The sequence below is a fragment of the Rutidosis leptorrhynchoides genome, chromosome 2 (genome assembly GCF_046630445.1).
Source record: "Rutidosis leptorrhynchoides isolate AG116_Rl617_1_P2 chromosome 2, CSIRO_AGI_Rlap_v1, whole genome shotgun sequence".
In the NCBI taxonomy this organism is placed as follows: Eukaryota; Viridiplantae; Streptophyta; class Magnoliopsida; order Asterales; family Asteraceae; genus Rutidosis; species Rutidosis leptorrhynchoides.
The window spans coordinates 89,626,622-89,645,741 of record NC_092334.1 but is presented as its reverse complement, the minus strand read 5'-3'; the positions used below and the strand labels follow the sequence as shown (position 1 = coordinate 89,645,741).

Sequence of the window (19,120 nt, the reverse complement as noted above, 5' to 3'; positions counted from 1 at the left end):
TTTTTACTACACTTGGTACAGTGTAGGGAGATTTCATAATAAAGTGAATATGCTACATTAATTGTTAAATATGGTTACCGAAGCGCTCAACAACTTATAGAATACTTTTATACACTTGCGAGTGTACATATATTTATAACTATGAAATCTTGTGGTCTATATTTATATCGATGCTAAACCTATATATCTCACCAACCTTTGTGTTGACTGTTTAAGCATGTTATTCTCAGGTCCTTAAGAAAGTCTTCCGCTGTTGCATTATCTGAGCAAGCTGTGCATGGAGTCTCATGCTTTTGTTTAAATGAAGTGTTGCATTCAATAAAACCTTTGTCATGTATTATATTCGACTGTTATATAATGTGTGTAGTATTTGGTAACCGATGTATCATGGGGATTATTTCTTAAATAATCGCCCACTTGTTTAAAATATGCATTATGTATAATAATGGTGTGCTTTTTATGAAATGAATGCAATATTTTTCTAAAATGTATCATATAGAGGTCAAATACCTCGCTATGGGACCAATAAATAACGTACTGCGTTTATAGTAATATGGACGAGTCGTTTCAGTTGGTATCAGAGCGGTGGTCTTAGCGAACCAGGTCATGCATTAGTGTGTCTAACTGATAGTTGTTAGGATGCATTAGTGAGTCTGGACTTCGGCCATGTCTACATGTCAAAAGTTTAGCTTATCATTTCTTGTCGGAAATTACCTGTTTATCATCTTAATTCTTGACGTGTCTTACTGCAATTATTGCATAGATAGTGTATAGACAAAATTCATATCTTAGTATATCTGCTAAATCATATCTTAGCGTATCTATTACTATAAACTTTGCCTGACATATTCCGTAAATTCCTCCATAATCTACGAAATCTTTTGTTCTATATATATGTAGATATTCTATGTAATTAGAATACCATCCGATAGCCAGAAATCATTTCATATCGAAAAATCCTTTATTCAATCGTACGAAATGTAACTCGCTACTAGTTCAAGTCCCTCGGATTCCGATATGGAGTTTCACTCGATCTTCGAAACCAGTGTGACTGGAATGGATCAACCAATTAGCCATCATCTATTCTAGATGAATTGGGGATGGGTTCGCATTCTACTTAATCATTGGAGACAAGAAGAAGGCGATCCTTTCCATCCACCACATTTCCCTCTTGGCGAAGAACCTGAAGCACTTACCGGCGAACCTGTCCGAAACACCATTTTCTCTCTTATTTCCAGAGTATCTCGTCACGATTATATACTATCTCACATTCTAGATCTTATTCATCAGCTCGTCCGAACCGACAATCATCCCGGTGTAATAGAAGAAATCAACGAGCTTCGCACTCGGGTAGTGGCTTTGGAGATTATGGTACAAAGGTTACAAGCACCAGAAGCATCACCAGCATCAACAGTACCACCATCAGCAACATCAACAGTACCATTACCACCATCAACAACAACATCCGCATCCCACACCTCAACGTCACAATCTGTACCTCGAGCATCAACGTCATACCCACCATAGATACCAAGGAGTACTAATAAAAATCAACAATGAAGTATTGATTCATAACTTCATTGGAGAAAAATTCTGCGGCGATTATGTAATCTCTAAAGTCTTAGAGATTATCTATTCCAACCTTAACCATAAATCAGATGAATGGACCGAAATGATAGAAGGAAGAGTAGACACCCTGACAAGAATGGTGCGTGGTTTACAAGCTAGACTTGTTATACAAGCACCACCGGTAGTACCACCAGCATTACCATCAGTATCACCAACACCGACAAAACCTGTAGCACTACGAGCTCTGCCAATTCCATAATCATCAACATCATCACAAATCAACAATGCGTACATTGTATCAACGAGTTATAAAGTATTCACTCGTTCCCCCTGAAGAAATTATATGTATATTTTATATATATATGAATTTTGAGATCCAAATATAGCTTTCCGTACTAAGCTATTATGTATGAATTAAATAAGGGTAGATACTACTCGGTTAAATTCATATTACTAATATGCTATGATGTACATCCTTCCTTAACAACTTAACCATCGTTAACTACGACCTCTGTTTCGACTCCATGAATTCCGTTTCGTAATAAACTAAGTGTATTATTCAATTACATGTTCGATTTTACACTTAGATATACTTGAAGCTTTCTAGAAAACATCATTCATATCTTACAAAGTTCGCAAGAATTCACAAGCATCAACATCCGTCACTAAGGAATGTCAATAAGAATAAATAATAAAGTATTGATTACATTAGTGAAATACTCCGCGAAGATTATGTAATCTCTATTTTTTTAGAGATTATTCATTTCTAATTCCAGCCGAAAATCAAATGAGCTTAATTTAATATTAACTCATCAAATCTGTATTACATCTGAAGAAAATATACATATATTTTCATAAAGACTGTAATAAAAATTCTCCTGTACCAAAATATTACTTGTGAAACTTTTAGCGGGTAGGTAATACCTGAGAGATATATAAATTCACAATTAATATATTACATTCTTCGAATCTGATTCAGCAATCATCAACTATACTCGCTACTTTCACAACGATATACATTCTTTCATAGAAATCAAAACAACCGTTCTCATCCAAATTCAATTTCATATTCTAATTTTGATAGATCAGAATCCAAGTCAAGACTCAACGGGAGACATCACTCTTAAATCTCTACATCTTTCAAAGCTATACTTTGACTTCAAAACTGTGCTAAAACATCACTTCTATTCATTAAACCCATAAAACAATTTTTATGTTATTCAAAAATTCATTGCAATCTACATTCAAATCCTTCATGATTCTTGAAAACACCTCAATTTAGAAACAATCGAGATGATGATCCAACCACATGTTACCCACAATCATGCATATGGAAAACTCCCGGAACCTAAGTAGAAGTTTAACATAAATCCGTGAGCCATTAGCGTTGTTTTTGCCGAAAATAACCTTGCATTCCTTTTCAAAGTAGCTAGTTTTGTCACGGCTCCAGCAAGTCAACTTCGAATTTTCAGTCGAATTAGCCATATTATAACCTCAATATATACGTTGCCCTTTCACCATCGTTACCGGAGCACCTTTTATATTCCACTATATTATCAGTAGATGTACCAGCAACTTCGGCTTTAGTCCCTCTGAAAAATATCTATATTATTCATGAAACCCCATCATGTACTCACCTACATCCTGTAACAATAATTGCCATACCAATTACCGGGAATCATCAATCATCAATCTCGAATCTCGCAGCGTTTTCACTTCAATTATATGTATACATATAATGTGTAACTCCTGGAAATTTTGATCTTCAATTCTGAATTTCTGAAAAACACCCGGTCTACGAATCAATACCCTGAATTTTGAAAAAGTTGAATGAAGCAGCAGAAACTGTAGACAACCGTAACAGTCAAAAGTTTGATGATAAAGAATAGTGTGTTGGCAAAGCTCAGAAAAAGAGAAGGTTTAGAATTAGAAAACGGATTGAGCAAACCATGAAGGAGGCTGTGGACAAATCACAAAGACTAAATCTGCCTTCAAAGAATCCAAATGATTCAGTGTCTGCTGAAGTCTTTAACGAATACCTTGCTCCTTACTCTCAACTCTTGCGGATAATATTCTTCATCATCCTCTGATCTTAGATATTATAAGATATCATCATATCTTTCATTATAAATATCTTCGATGTTTCCGAAGATGTCTTCATAACTATTGTTATCCGAAATCATTTACATCTTCGCGCTATCTGTGTTACATCATAAAAGAAACTATTTTAGTTTTTAAATTCTAAAACCTTCGAGTTTAAAATATGAATGTTTTTGAAGTAGTGTTGGGAACTGAAGCATGAGTTAGTATAATATAATGACCACTTGATCAACGTGATTATATTACAGTAAGTCATGCTGAGTTTCTAAATGGAATGTGATGATTCACAGATCATAATGTCATCATGTGCCATGTTACACGACTCTTGCATTTTATTTAACCTCTAAAAAATATCAAGAAAATATTTTCTTGATGATTCGGTCTTTTCCGGATATTCTGGTAATTTGACAAATCAAATCGTGCTACTACCTTTCCTTTCTACTTTGTATATTATGATAATTCGAAACTCCATACCTACGAATTTTGGACCATTACTTGCGAAAAGAAAACAAAAGCATGAAGTTCTGAAATAGAAAGGGGGTATAAATCGCAGCAAACAGAAAAGACCATTAACCGTAGATGTCAATGATTATGGAAAAACAGGAGCAGGGACTCCGAAAAATAAGGAAAGATATAAGGCCCGACGACAATACATAAATTACAAACCATGTATATCAATATGTATTGCAACGAAAGACACGGGAGAAGTAAAAACACTATAAAACCAAGAGTATAGTAGAAGTGAATAGATTCTTCCGGCGGCAGATGAAAAAGAAGAATGACGGATATAAAAGTTAGGAGTATATCAAGGATTAGAACCGGATGGAGCATATTGACGAATGTTTTGGAAGTATGAATTAAGGAAGAAAGTATAGAAGATGAGAGATGTAGAAATAAGGAAACGAAGGGGGTGTTAATTTATAGCGATATATCAGACATAGCAATCGAGGCAGATTACGCACCTAATCGAAGAAAATTCTAATTTCCTTAATTACTGAAGAATCAAATCTTATTTATAAAGATTTTCTTTAATCTGAAAATCAACCGTGATGACGTCAAAAGTTAAGACGAATCTTTACTTTCCTCATTTCACTATTTTGCTATAGCTTCACTCATACACTTCACATAATAGAATTGTTTTATCCATATTACTCACTGATGATAAAACTCTAAACTTTCAACTCGTATTTGTCATGAAAACATACTTATTGTCAGCCATGACGATCTCGATCAAATTTCGAGACAAAATTTCTTTAACAGGTAGGTATTGTAACGACCCGAATTTTTCCGACTACTTGATTATACTATTTACATGATTTAATAATTCTGACTTGATAAGCAATGAATTTTAATAAGTCTTGAACCTCCAGAAAGAGTTTTACACAAGCTTTTAGTCACCCTTTTATTCTTACGATTCACGAACGTCATAACTTATATTAATTATATATATGTGTGTGTGTGTGTATATATATATATATATATATATATATATATATATATATATAGATTTAACTTGAAAATATGATAATTAAATATCTCATTAAGTATATTAACAAAATATTATATATATATATATATATTTTTTCATACTACTAATTTAAAGAGTTTTTGAACAATATATATGTTACTATTTAAACGACGTAATTAACTTATGTTAAACTGTATTTACATATAATGTATTACGAGTATAAATACATCCTTACAAGTATTAAATACACTTTATAATATACCAATACATATAAAGGATAGCTATACTCGTATTTTCATTCAATTTCCTCAAGAATTCTACTCGCATTCATACGACATTTTTACCCGTATTATACACAGCTTCTAGAAGTATTTACTATTGGTATATACCAATAGAAATCTTCAATTATTTGTGTAATATGTCATCCATGACCTAATCAATTTAATATGTCATCCATGACATATTACATTTTAACTTATCTGGGATATTTTCACTAAAACCCAAATTTTCAAGCCTATAAATAAGCACCATTTCTAACTCATTTTTACACATTCATTTTCCAAATTTTACTTCCAATTCTCACACACACTTACAAAAACTCTCTCAAGTTTTGTTCTACTACTTGTTTCCAGCAACTTTACATTCTAAACTTGAGGTAAAAACTCTACTTCAACTCTTGTTCAATTCATATGTTTATAGTTATCTATATAAGAGTTTATAAACTAGAACATAGTTTAGTTGATTCTAAACTTGTTTGAAGAACTAATCTAATATTTATAACTTAACTCTAATAATACTTATTTATATGTATTATGATGTTATATTAAGTTAATATAAGAACTTATAACTTGTACATATGAAGAACACCTTGAAACTTAACATATATCGTTTAATCTCCATTCGGTAAAAAGCGGGCTGTTTTGGGTTGGAAATTAAAAACCTATCTTAGACTTTGAGTTCGAGGCTAAGACTTTGGAAATATTTTAATATATGTAAATAAGACTTCCAGTATTTTTTTCATGATTTTAGACAAAGTGGAAGTATTTTATCAAAAATCATATATTGGGTGGGTGCCGGGATTCTTCCAAATCTGTCCACCGGCACAAAAAGAGGGTAAAACTCTGAATATTAATACATGGGCTGAACTTCTAGAATTTTTTTGAAAAATTAACTTCTTAAGGAATCCATAGCAATTTGATTCACTTTAAACGGAGTTGTAATGAATATTTGGCGAGCAAAACAAAATCTGCTAAAATTAACGTTGTATGGACGAAATTTATATTGTAAAAACTATATTAACCATATCCTTGCTAACTTTTCCTATATCCTATATATATTTGGACTTGTTATCATTAGTATAAAAAAATATTATAATCTTAGTTAATTCCGAGATTGTATATATATATATAATAATCTTGGTACATTCCATGACAATAAGTATACAATACGTTTTGATAAATCCTAAGACAATAAGTATACAATACGTTTTGATAAATTCTAAGATAATACGTATACAATACGTCTCTGGGCTGATGCAAAGACAATATGTATACAATACGTCGTGGGGTAATTCTAAGATTATATATACCGATTATTGGACTGTTGGACATTTCGGACTATTTTGGACTACTAACAAAGGACTACTAACATAAAAATGTTAAAAATTAATATATAAGTATTCTATGAACTTGTTTTATTTTATTCACGTGTCGTATTATTATTTGAATCATTATTATTGTTATAGGTTCGTGAATCCAAGGACGACGGCCATATTTTTAATAAGCTGAAAACTTATTATTAATATACTTTTACTACCGTGAGTATATAGTCCCATTTTTAAACTCTACAAATATTTTGGGATGAGAATATATGCATTTTATGTTTTACGCCATAGACACAAGTACTTAAAATATAGTCTACGTTGAGTTGTACCACTTTGCATATCTTCCCTAATAGCTTGGTAACTAATATTTACATGTTGTAAGAACATGTATACGCGAATCCTATTGATAGATCTATCGGGTTTGACAACCCCAACCGGGCTAGTCGCTCTAGTATCGTAAACGGTTGCATAGTACTTCGTTTTTACTACACTTGGTAGAGTGTAGGGAGATTTCATAATAAAGTGAATATGCTACATTAATTGTTAAATATGGTTACCGAAGCGCTCAACAACTTATAGAATACTTTTATACACTTGCGAGTGTACATATATTTATAACTATGAAATCTTGTGGTCTATATTTATATCGATGCTAAACCTATATATCTCACCAACCCTTGTGTTGACTGTTTAAGCATGTTTATTCTCAGGTCCTTAAGAAAGTTTTCCGCTGTTGCATTATCTGAGCAAGCTGTGCATGGAGTCTCATGCTTTTGTTTAAATGAAGTGTTGCATTCAATAAAACCTTTGTCATGTATTATATTCGACTGTTATATAATGTGTGTAGTATTTGGTAACCGATGTATCATGGGGATTATTTCTTAAATAATCGCCCACTTGTTTAAAACATGCATTGTGTATAATAATGGTGTGCTTTTTATGAAATGAATGCAATATTTTTCTAAAACGTTTCATATAGAGGTCAAATACCTCGCTATGGGACCAATGAATAACGTACTGCATTTATAGTAATATGGACGAGTCGTTTCAGATGGAAATCCTTTACTCAAGATTCATTAAATTGAGAAATCTCAAAGAACATCTTGCACCACAAAACAATGATCTCTCCAAAACCTTTTATCTTCTCAAACTCCAAACATCACTCAAATCTCAAAATGATAAAAGTTCACAATAAACTTCCATGTGATGAAAAGAAGAACTCTCTAGATGATTCAAGATACATCCAAGAAGAACATGAAGTGTTCTACGACTATCCTACTCTTTAAAAAGAGTTTGATAAAATTGGATGGGGTTCAATTTTCTCACTCAAAACCTACACCTTTCCCTCTCCTCTCAAACAATTCTATTCAAATTTTGAATTTACCTCTAATAAAAAGGTGAAATTTACTTTGTTTGATCAAGAACATGAGATGACACTTAAGCGATTTGGCTACATCCTTAGAGTGCCAAATAAAGGAGTTGAGTTTTATGATACGAAGAATCATATACAACTCCTTCCGAAGTTCATTCCAAGAAGAGCACTAACCTCACTATTCATTGATCCCGAACTCAAACTAAGCACTCTCTGTCAAAAAGGCATCTTTGACAGTTGTGACGACCCGAAAATTTCCGACTAATTTTAAACCAAACTCTCGATACGATTTAATATTTTTGACACGATAAGCAAAGTCTGTTAGGTTGAGTCTTAAAAATTTTGAACTGCTTCATATATTCAATTACCTTTCGACCATTTCGACGATTCATGAACCTTTAATCATAAATTGAAATGTATATGTATAAATAACTATACATGTAAATAATTATATATTATAAATTGAGTATATTAATAAACTATTATGTCAATTAGTTATTATTATTACAATTATTATTATTACTAAAAAAATATATTTTTTTAAATTATTAATAGTATTATTGATATTATTATTATCATTAATAGTATTGATATCTCTATTATTATTATTAGTATTTTTTTTTTTAGTAATATTAAAAGTATTATTATTGTTATATTAGATCTCTTATATGAACTGACCCAATTGATTACAAATAACGACCACAAACCTTGTTCATTGTGGTCATTTTTAAGCAACTCGTCTTACTTATATCTGTACATCAACATTAAGAATTAAGTCAATTAAACAATAGTAAGCATTCAAGTTCACTAATAACTAATACAATGAACACAAACCCTAACTAACTAATTCAACATCAATTCTCAAAATTATCAAGTAATTAAACAGAAAACAAATAGAAAATTAACTTTTATGTTCTTAAAACAGTTGAGCAAGTAACTACAAAATTAAACAAATTAAAAATATGACAAGACGTTTATATATTCATACGATACCAAATGACAAGCATATACATATACTCAGTTAAAACGATCAGTTATATCTATCTTATAATGGTTAATTACAGTCAGGGTTACTCAAATAAATAATTAAATATATTAACATATTTATAACTATTAATTAATCAAAAAAATAAATTATGATCTTCTCAAATAAATAATGCAGTCTATAGCCATCACTATCCAAATTTTGTTTAGTGTCTCCAAATTGTTACCAGTGTCAATCTCAATTCACAATACAGACAATTTCAGTTGAACATCGTTATCTGATTTTTGTTTATTTTTTTTATTTAGTCTTCTTTTTCCCTGATTTGATTCTTCTTGTCTTTGATCTTGTACATGTCAAAATCAAGATTTCAAATACAAACAAAATTAGTAGATATCGCATTAGATGAATTATTCAAATCTGTTTCATGTCCCTATCGATTGTTATATTTCTGTCTGCTTCAATTATTCTATCGACATCTCTTTTGGCTATAAAACAATCGACTGCCTCAGGTATGTGGGAATTTCATTCGAATAATCATCACCTTTAATCTTGTGTTCTTCTTGAGAACAACCCACCGCTGGAGTACCACAACCTCACCACTTAAACCCATTAAACCACTACCTATTGTCACCTACTGCTACTACTATTATTTTGCAGCTGCAACATTCACTTTACATCTACCATTGTTTCTGATGCAGTCAAAGGAAAACAGTCGGTACAGCTTTCGTTCTCTGTCCAAATAGTCAACCCAAAACACCACTTAATGTTGCTATTAGATTGCTGCTATTAATCGATCTCTGCTGCTGCATTGCCTACTGTTTCTGCACAAAGCTCATGTAATACCTCTACTGCTTCAGTTTTCTGTTTTATTTGATTAAACCCAACACCAAACCTTTATGATTCACTCTTACTGCCACTTGTTATGTTTCTGTTTGTTTCGATTAACCTTCCACCATCTTGTTTAACCAACATCAAACCACCTCTGTAAACCCCACTACAAAACAACCTTCTTCCTTGTTGAATCACCATAATTCGCCAATCTCCTTTTGCTATCATGAAGATTAAACAGCAACCTCATCGTGGACTGCTGCAACCATTGAAACAGACACCACCAATCGAACAATCACCATGTTGCAATCACCACCACAAACCCGCTCATTGTTTTTATTTTCTGTTTTAATCGAGAACAACCTTCACTTTTAACTATCTACGAAAGCCAAAGCCAAAACAGTCATCAAATATAACAATTAATATTAATTTATCCCAGGGTCAAAAGCATGCGATTAAAGCACTACTTTTATGTATATTATTCTTGCTTTGGTCTACAACTCTTTAAGAAAAATACACCACTTGCCAACTTTTTCACTAGTGGGTTAGGAATGTGGGTCAAGCAAAATAAAGTATTGAAAAGGAATCGTTTATTCTTGGACAACTCATAACTTCATGGCCAAACATTATGGACGTGTCCTTATTTTATCGCGTATGATTTAAGATGACGATGAAGGTATCATAAATTCTTGACTGCACTCTTTTATGGTTTCGTTTCTATTCCTATTAAGTGTAACGAGATTGATAATAGTAAAGATAAAAAAATATATAATGGTGATGATATGGGTATGATGAGTTGATGAGGGTGTATGATATGAATGATGATAATTAAACCCTCCTGCCGTGTTTTATTTGGTTTTATATTCAGAACTGTAACAAACAAATAGATAATGAATCGGGTTATGATGGAAATAATGATGAGCGAATGATGCATGATGACTGTTGGTATATTGTGATCATGATAACGACTTTATGTAAATGGTTGATGACTTCATGATGAGGTAATAGATGAGGCCGTTTGAATTCAGAAATCTATCAAACTAACATGTTTAATGGTTTCCAAAATAACAGGCCTTAAATAAAATGGTGATTTCTTAGTGGGCTTCTAATATTGGGTCATTTAAACTATTATAGGATTAGGTTGCTATTGGACAGTGAACTTGTATTGTTTAGTAGGCCGTGACCCAATTTTGGTTTTTGCTGTTGGACTTATAGATAGACGAAGATGATATGTGAAAAAGATGATGATGTTTAGATAATGATCAAATGGGTTTTAAAATTGAAGAAGAAAAAGAGAAAGGGAAACAAATAGGATAGGGTTAAATAAATTAAAATCCAAGTTTGATCAGAAAAAGCGAGGTCAGAGGAGTGGTTAAGGATGTTATCGGGTTAGCGGGACGTCGCGGGTTCAAACCCGGACTTAGGCATTTTTTTTAAAGGGCTACTTCTTTGAGGTAGTATTTCTATTACCATTACTATTATTATTATCATATCATTATTAGTATTAATATAAGTATTATTATTATTAATATTATCATTTTATGAATTAATAAAATAAGTATCATTATTATTTTTATCATTTTTATTATTATTAGTATTATTATTATTACTAAGTATTATAAATATTATTGTTATTAATATTATTATCATTATTTATTATTATTATCATCATTATTACATTTAACATTAAAATTATTATTTTTAACATTATTATTACTATTATCATTATTTGTATGACTAATATTACCATTAGTATTATTATTACTATTACAACAAATATTATTTATGTAAAATATAATTATTACATATAACGTAACTATATTAATATTTTTATTATTATTTATCTAAAGTATATAAAATAAATATAGTTAATTAAATTATTAATGAAACACATAATTAAAATAACAATTAAATCACTAATAATATATAAATTTGTTCGATTACCATTATATGTGTTAATATATATATAAATGATATAGTTTCGTGAATCCGAGGCCAACCTGGCATTGTTCAGTTCAGTCATATGCATATTTTTACTACCAAATATCGTATTGTGAGTTCATTTGATTCCCTTTTACTCTTTACATTTTTGGGACTGAGAATACATGCACTGTTTTTACAACTGCTTTATTAAATGCTTTTGAAATATATTTTGAACTGTGAATACATGAAATACTTTTATAAATGTTTGACGATATATGACACAAGCAAAACATTCCTCGAATAAATTATTATGCAGACATAAGTTCTGTTGATTATGATTGAATTAGTTGAACGTGATAATTGCCACTAATTGATGTGAACATTTTCCCCTTGATTATTATTGCTTGGTAACCTAAGAATTAGAAAATGGGTATAGCCCTAATTCACGCGAATCTTAAAGTTAGCTACCGGGTTTAACACCCCTACCCAGAATGTTCACTAGACGGAAGGGCTAGTGGGCATGGTGTTTAGTACTTCGAAGTTTATATATTATACAGACGAGATATTCGGTTTTGGGGATATTATTGATGCGCATTATATGTTAAGGTCGGTTACCAAGCCAAGCTATGAAAGCAAATTGAATGTTATGTATCGAGAGAATGATTTTATACACAGGTTATGTGTATGTTATTTTTGTGCACGAGATATGTGTATGGTTATTAAAAATCGCGAGGCAACCTATGGGGGAGAAAAGGATACAAACCTACTCTGCTAAGCATTATGAAAAATGGTTTCGTACACGAGATAGGTGTACTATATTTAAATCTTGTGGTCTATCAAAATGATGAATTTTATTGTTTATGATAAACCTATGAACACACCAACCTTTTGGTTGACACTTTTAAAACATGTTTATTATCAGGTATTAAAGAAATCTTCTGCTGTGCATTTGCTCATTTTAAAGATATTACTTGGAGTCGTCATGGCATATAGAGGTCCGAACCTCGCAATGGGACCATATGTTGAAGACTTCGTCGAGCAGGATTAGGACGGGTCACTACAGGTGGTATCAGAGCGGTGGTCTTAGCGAACCAGGTCTTGCATTAGTGTATCTAACAGATAGTCATTAGGATGCATTAATGAGTCTGGACTTCGACCTAGTAGTTGTTAGGATAATTTATGAGTCTAGACTTGAACCTGGTCTGCATGTCAAAAGTTTTGCTTACCATTCTTTGTCGAAAAATATCTACCTATTATTTTCAGTCTCGACACGTCTTATTGCAATTATTGCATAGATGGTGTACAGACAAATACATATCCCATCACATTAAACCTTGTCTGACACGTTTCCTTAATTCCCTCCGTAATCTACGGGATCTTCTGTACTATATATAAGTATTAGGTATTCTATGTAATTAGAATATCATCCGATATCCGAAAATCATTTCATATCAAAAATCCTTTATCTAACCGTGCAAGATGAATTCTGCAACCAGTTCAAGTTCCTCGAATTCGATAGCTATTCCAATATGGATTTCTACTAGAACTCCGAAAGCAGTGTAACCAGAATGGATCAACAAATCAGCCATCATCAATTTTGGATGAATTGGGGATGGGTTTGTATTCGAATTAATCAATGGAAACGAGAAGAAGGCGATCCTTTCCATCAACCAAATTCACTTCGTGGCGAAGAACCTGGAGCACTTACCGGCGAACCAGTCTGAAACACCATTTTCACTATCATTTCTAGAATAGCTCGTAACGATTACATAATATCTTCAATTCTAAGCCTTATTCATTCGTTCTTCCCAACCGACATCATCTCGATGTGATAGAAGAAGTCAACGAACTTCGCGCTCGAGTAATAAATTTGGAGAATATGGTGCAAAACTTACCAGCTTCAGCAACATCACCAGCACCAACAGTACCACCAACAACCCAAGTTTCAACATCACATACCTCAACATCACAACTTATACCTCAAACCTAATCATCGTTCTACCTATCGTTCTACGTCATATATCTTCGTTCTACCTGATGATTATGTAATCTCTAATGTTTTAGAGACTATGTACTATAGTTCTAACCATAAATCATATGAGTTTAATATCATATTAACTCATTAAATCCATGATTACATCTGAAGAAAATATATATTTAAGTATATTTTTATAAAGATTGTAATTAAAAGTTCTTTTGTACAAACTATTAATGATGAGAATATTTTAACGGGTAGGTAATACCCTAGAAATATTTAGATCTCACATTAACATGTTACACTGTACATTCTTCAATTCAGATTCAACAGTCATCAACAATACTGCTCAAATCCACATATATACGTATCCGTTCATCAAAGAACAACTATTTTCATTCAATTTCATATTCGGATTTTGAACGATCAGAATCCAAGTCAAGATTTGACAAGTGGCATAATGAAGAAAATAATGAATAAAATAAAATTGATTAGTAACCAATTAATTAACTACGCAAAATTTCTTCATCATCTTCTAATCTTAAATATTTTAAATTCTAAGATTATATATTGGGCTATTGGACCATTGGACTATTGGACTACTAATATTGGACTACTAACCTTGAACAATTAAAAAGTATTAAAAGAGTATGAAATATAAATTATAACACATTTTAGTTTAAAAGATCGTTAATAAGCTACACCTTCTACAACTAAACATATCTTCAAGTTTGCCACTTGATTTCATCTTAAACATCCTTTGTATCTTCACGCTTACAATCAGTGTGTAATCATCTAAAAACATGATAATGCTAAAGACGAACATATATTTCATAGCATTATCCTTCAAGAAAGACAAGCTTTTGGTTGCAATTGTTCTATTTACAAGTGATATTCGTTTAAATAATAAAAGGTGAAGACAAAAGACAGATTCGACGATTTGAAGATGCAAACGACCAAAAATCTGAAAAGTACAAAGTACAATCAAAGTGGTTCAAATTATTGATGAGAAACATCTAAAAGTTACAAGAGTACGAGCCGCGAAACGCAAAGTACAAGATATTAAATCGTAAGAAAGGACGTTCGAAAATCCGGAACTGGGACATGAACCAACTATCAACGCGCGACGCAACGGAGCTAAAATTACAAGTCAACTATGCACACGAATATAATATAATATATAAATAATTCTATAAATTATTTATATATTATATTTATATTAAAAACCGTCGGCAAACTAGCAAACAAATCATTATGAGCTGGAATTCGAAGCCATGCGCTCGCATGGCCTGGAAGCACAATTTCCATGCGATCGCATGGGGCCAAAAGTCAGGCCAAGTGCTATAAATTGCAACATTTTCAGCCGAGTTTTACACATCTTTTTCTTTTCCTTTCTCTGCACTCTCGCAACATATATATATATATATATATATATATATTATAATTTTAATTTTAATTTAAGATTAATAATAATAATAATAAGGTTATAGTGGCGAATGTTTTAAGTTTGTAAGTTGAAATTATGTCCGTGTAACACTACGCTATTAATACTCATTGTAAGTTATGTTCAACTTTTTTAAATTAATGTCTCGTAGCTAAGTTATTATTATGCTTATTTAAGCCGAAGTAATCGTGATGTTGGACTAAATATTAAAGACGGGGTTATTGGACTTTGTACCATAATTGGGGTTTGGACAAAAGACCGACACTTGTGGAAATTAGACTATGGGCTATTAATGGGCTTTATATTTGTTTAATTGAATGATAGTTCGTTAATTTAATATAAAGATTTACAATTGGACGTACCTATAAATAACCACATACACTCGATCGGACACGATGGGAGGGATATTTATAAGTACTAATAATTGTTCATTTAACCGGACACGGGAATGGATTAATAGTCAATGGACTCATTAAAACAGGGGTGGATTACATACAAGGACACTTGGTGTAATTGATAATAAAGTATTAAAACCTTGGATTGTACACAGTCGATAACCTGGTGTAATCATTAACAATGTATTAAACCTTATTACAGTTTAAGTCCCCAGTTAGTTGGAATATTTGACTTCGGGTATAAGGATAATTTGACGAGGACACTCGCAATTTATATTTATGACTGATGGACTGTTATGGACAAAAACCAGATGGACAAGGATAAAGGAAAATTAACCCATGGTAATAAGTTAAAATCAACACGTCAAACATCATGATTACGGAAGTTTAAATAAGCATAATTCCTTTATTTTATATCTTATCGCACTTTTAATTATCATACTTTTAAATTATCGAAATTTTATTTACCGTCATTTTATTTATCGCACTTTAATTTATCGCACTTTAATTATCGTCATTTACTTTATGCTTTAAATTAAGTTATAATTATTTTTAACATTTTACATTAGGTTTTAATTGCGACTTAAGACATAAAATCGACAAACCGGTCATTAAATGGAAAAACCCCCTTTTTAATAATAATAATAATAATAATAATACTTATATATATATATATATATATATATATATATATATATATATATATATATATATATATATATATATATATATATATATATATATATATTATATAAATATAGTTTTAAAATATAGCGTTAAACTTGGCTAGCTCCCTGCGGAATGAACCGGACTTACTAAAAACTACACTACTCTACGATTAGGTACACTGCCTATAGTGTTGTAGCAAGGTTTAGGTATATCCACTCTATAAATAAATAAATAACTTGTGTAAAATTGTACCGTATTTAATAGTATTTCGTAGTAAAAATATAACTATTTCGTATACACTTCGCATAACATCAAGTATTTTTGGCGCCGCTGCCGGGGAACGCCGAAGCGAAACGCTATTTTTCTAAAAAAATATATATTTATTTTTAATCTATTTTTGTAAAAATATAGTAACTATTAAGTATAAAAACATAAAAAAAAGAAAAGAAATATATATATATATATATATATATATATATATATATATATATATATATATATATATATATATATATATATATATATATATATATTACTATATTTTTACGTTTTAAAATTAAAAAGTTTGTATTTTTTTAGTTACAAAAACTAATAGGTAATTTTTAAAATATAAGTTTTTATTTATATAAATATTTTATATAAGTTAAAAAAAATAAAAAGTAATCGGGCCGAACACTGTAGCAGCCCAATTTCTTTCCTGGATCCACAGTCCATGAGATCGCATGGCCATATCAAAGAAATCTCATGCGATCGCATGAGGTGACTTGACAGGTCTGAATCCTCGTCTGTCAGAATTAGGGTTTGATTTATATATAATTAATATTAATAAATAATAATTAGGGTTTTATTTAAATATTAATTAGTTTAAGTTTTCTTTAATTTAAGTGTTAATTAGTTTTATTAATATATAAAGTAATACTTTTATAAAATAATAATATAAAAATAATATTTTTTATAAAAGTTAGTAATTTTATCATTTTTAGTTTCTTTTTATAAATCATTTATTTTAATTGTTTATTTCGTAATTTGTATTTTTATCGTTCGTAATTAGTTTTAAGATTTGTTTTTACCGTAGTTTATTTTATATTTCTAGATTTTTAGGGTTTACCATAAAATCTCTTAAGTGCTTTTTCTTTAGACTATGATTTAGGTGCTTTAGAATTTTGCGACGCCGTTTTAAGATTTTAGTACTTTTTAAGTTATTGCCGTTTTAGATATAGAATTCCTTTTAAGCTTTAATACCTTTAGACGTAAGTTTTAAATTTTAGTTTTTAAACTTTTAAGTTTCGACATTTTTTTTTCTTATTAATATTTTTTAGACCTTTTATTTTTCGACGTTTTTCGACGCACTCTTTTTCTTTCTTATTTCTCGACGCTCTAGTTTTTAGGACATAGAATTTTCTTTATCTTCTTTAAACTTCGACGAAAAATTATTTTAAGTGGTTAAATTGATAGACATCCAAAATTTTCTGGTTTGTGGTAATAGTTGGATTTGTTAGTGGCGAGTTGTGGGCTTCCGATTTAAAGGGTCCTGGCTACCTGCTGCATCTATTGGCTATTCGAAACGTGAGCAAAATCAGAAAAGTCTATTAATTTGATAGCTTTATATAATTTTTATCTTTTATAACTAATAGGATATTCAGTGAATGTACCGAGCAAAACATTCACCACCTTTCATACGTTCACCACCTGTAACTCGATCAAGACATCTAGCCAATATTGTCGCCGTTGATTTTTCTTTAAAATCGTCATCTAGTCGACCAAGTACTCCAATTCAAATTTCCGATAATCCATTTTTTGAACCCGACCTCACAATTGAGAATCTGGAGGATATTCAGGGACAATTCAGAGATCCTGAACCACTAATCATTCCTCCTAAACCACAAATCACTCATCCAGAGATTGTCGAGGAAGAAACCATTAAATCAGAATCCTCTATTGATTCAGATTCAACAATTTCAATCATGGAAAATCTGGAACCTCTAAGTATGGAAGATCGAATGAGAGCTAAACGCACTGGCCAAGGTCATGCAATTACTCAACCAGATATTAATGCGCCAGATTATGAAATCAAAGGACAAATCCTACACATGGTAACTAATCAATGCCAATTTAGTGGTGCGCCGAAGGAAGATCCAAACGAACATCTTCGTACCTTTAATAAGATCTGTACTCTATTTAAAATAAGAGAAGTTGAGGATGAACAGATATATCTCATGTTATTTCCCTGGACTTTAAAGGGAGAAGCCAAAGATTGGTTAGAATCGTTATCTGAATGGGCGATTGATACATGGGATGTTTTAGTTGAAAAATTTCTTAAACAATTCTTTCTAGCATCTAAAGCCGTGAGACTTCAAGGAGAAATTGTTACATTCACACAAAAGCCAAATGAAACTTTATATGAGGCATGGACAAGATTTGGAAAGTTGTTGAGAGGATGTCCGCAACATGGTTTAGACACTTATCAAATAGTACAAATATTCTACCAAGGATGCGACATTACTACACGAAAAGACATCGACATAGCAGCTGGTGGTTCCATTATGAAGAAAACCGCAACTGAAGCTTACAAAATTATGGATAACACTGCTTCTCACTCATATGAGTGGCACCAAGAAAAAGATATCGTTACATCATCTAAAGCGGCTAGAGCCGATTCTAGCCATGACTTTGATTCCATGTCCGCAAAGATAGATGCTTTCGAGAGACGAATGGAAAAGATGACTAAAGATATTCACGCAATACGTATTAGTTGTGAGCAGTGTGGAGGACCACATTTGACAAAAGAT

General features: G+C 31.2%; 1 non-coding gene across 1 annotated transcript; it reads right to left on the bottom strand.

Annotated features, from left to right (window-relative positions):
• Positions 1 to 18,679: 18,679 nt before the first annotated feature.
• Positions 18,680 to 18,786, bottom strand: LOC139895308 (small nucleolar RNA R71). Its single transcript, XR_011775765.1, has one exon. It is a non-coding gene; the product is annotated as a small nucleolar RNA R71 (small nucleolar RNA).
• Positions 18,787 to 19,120: the final 334 nt, after the last annotated feature.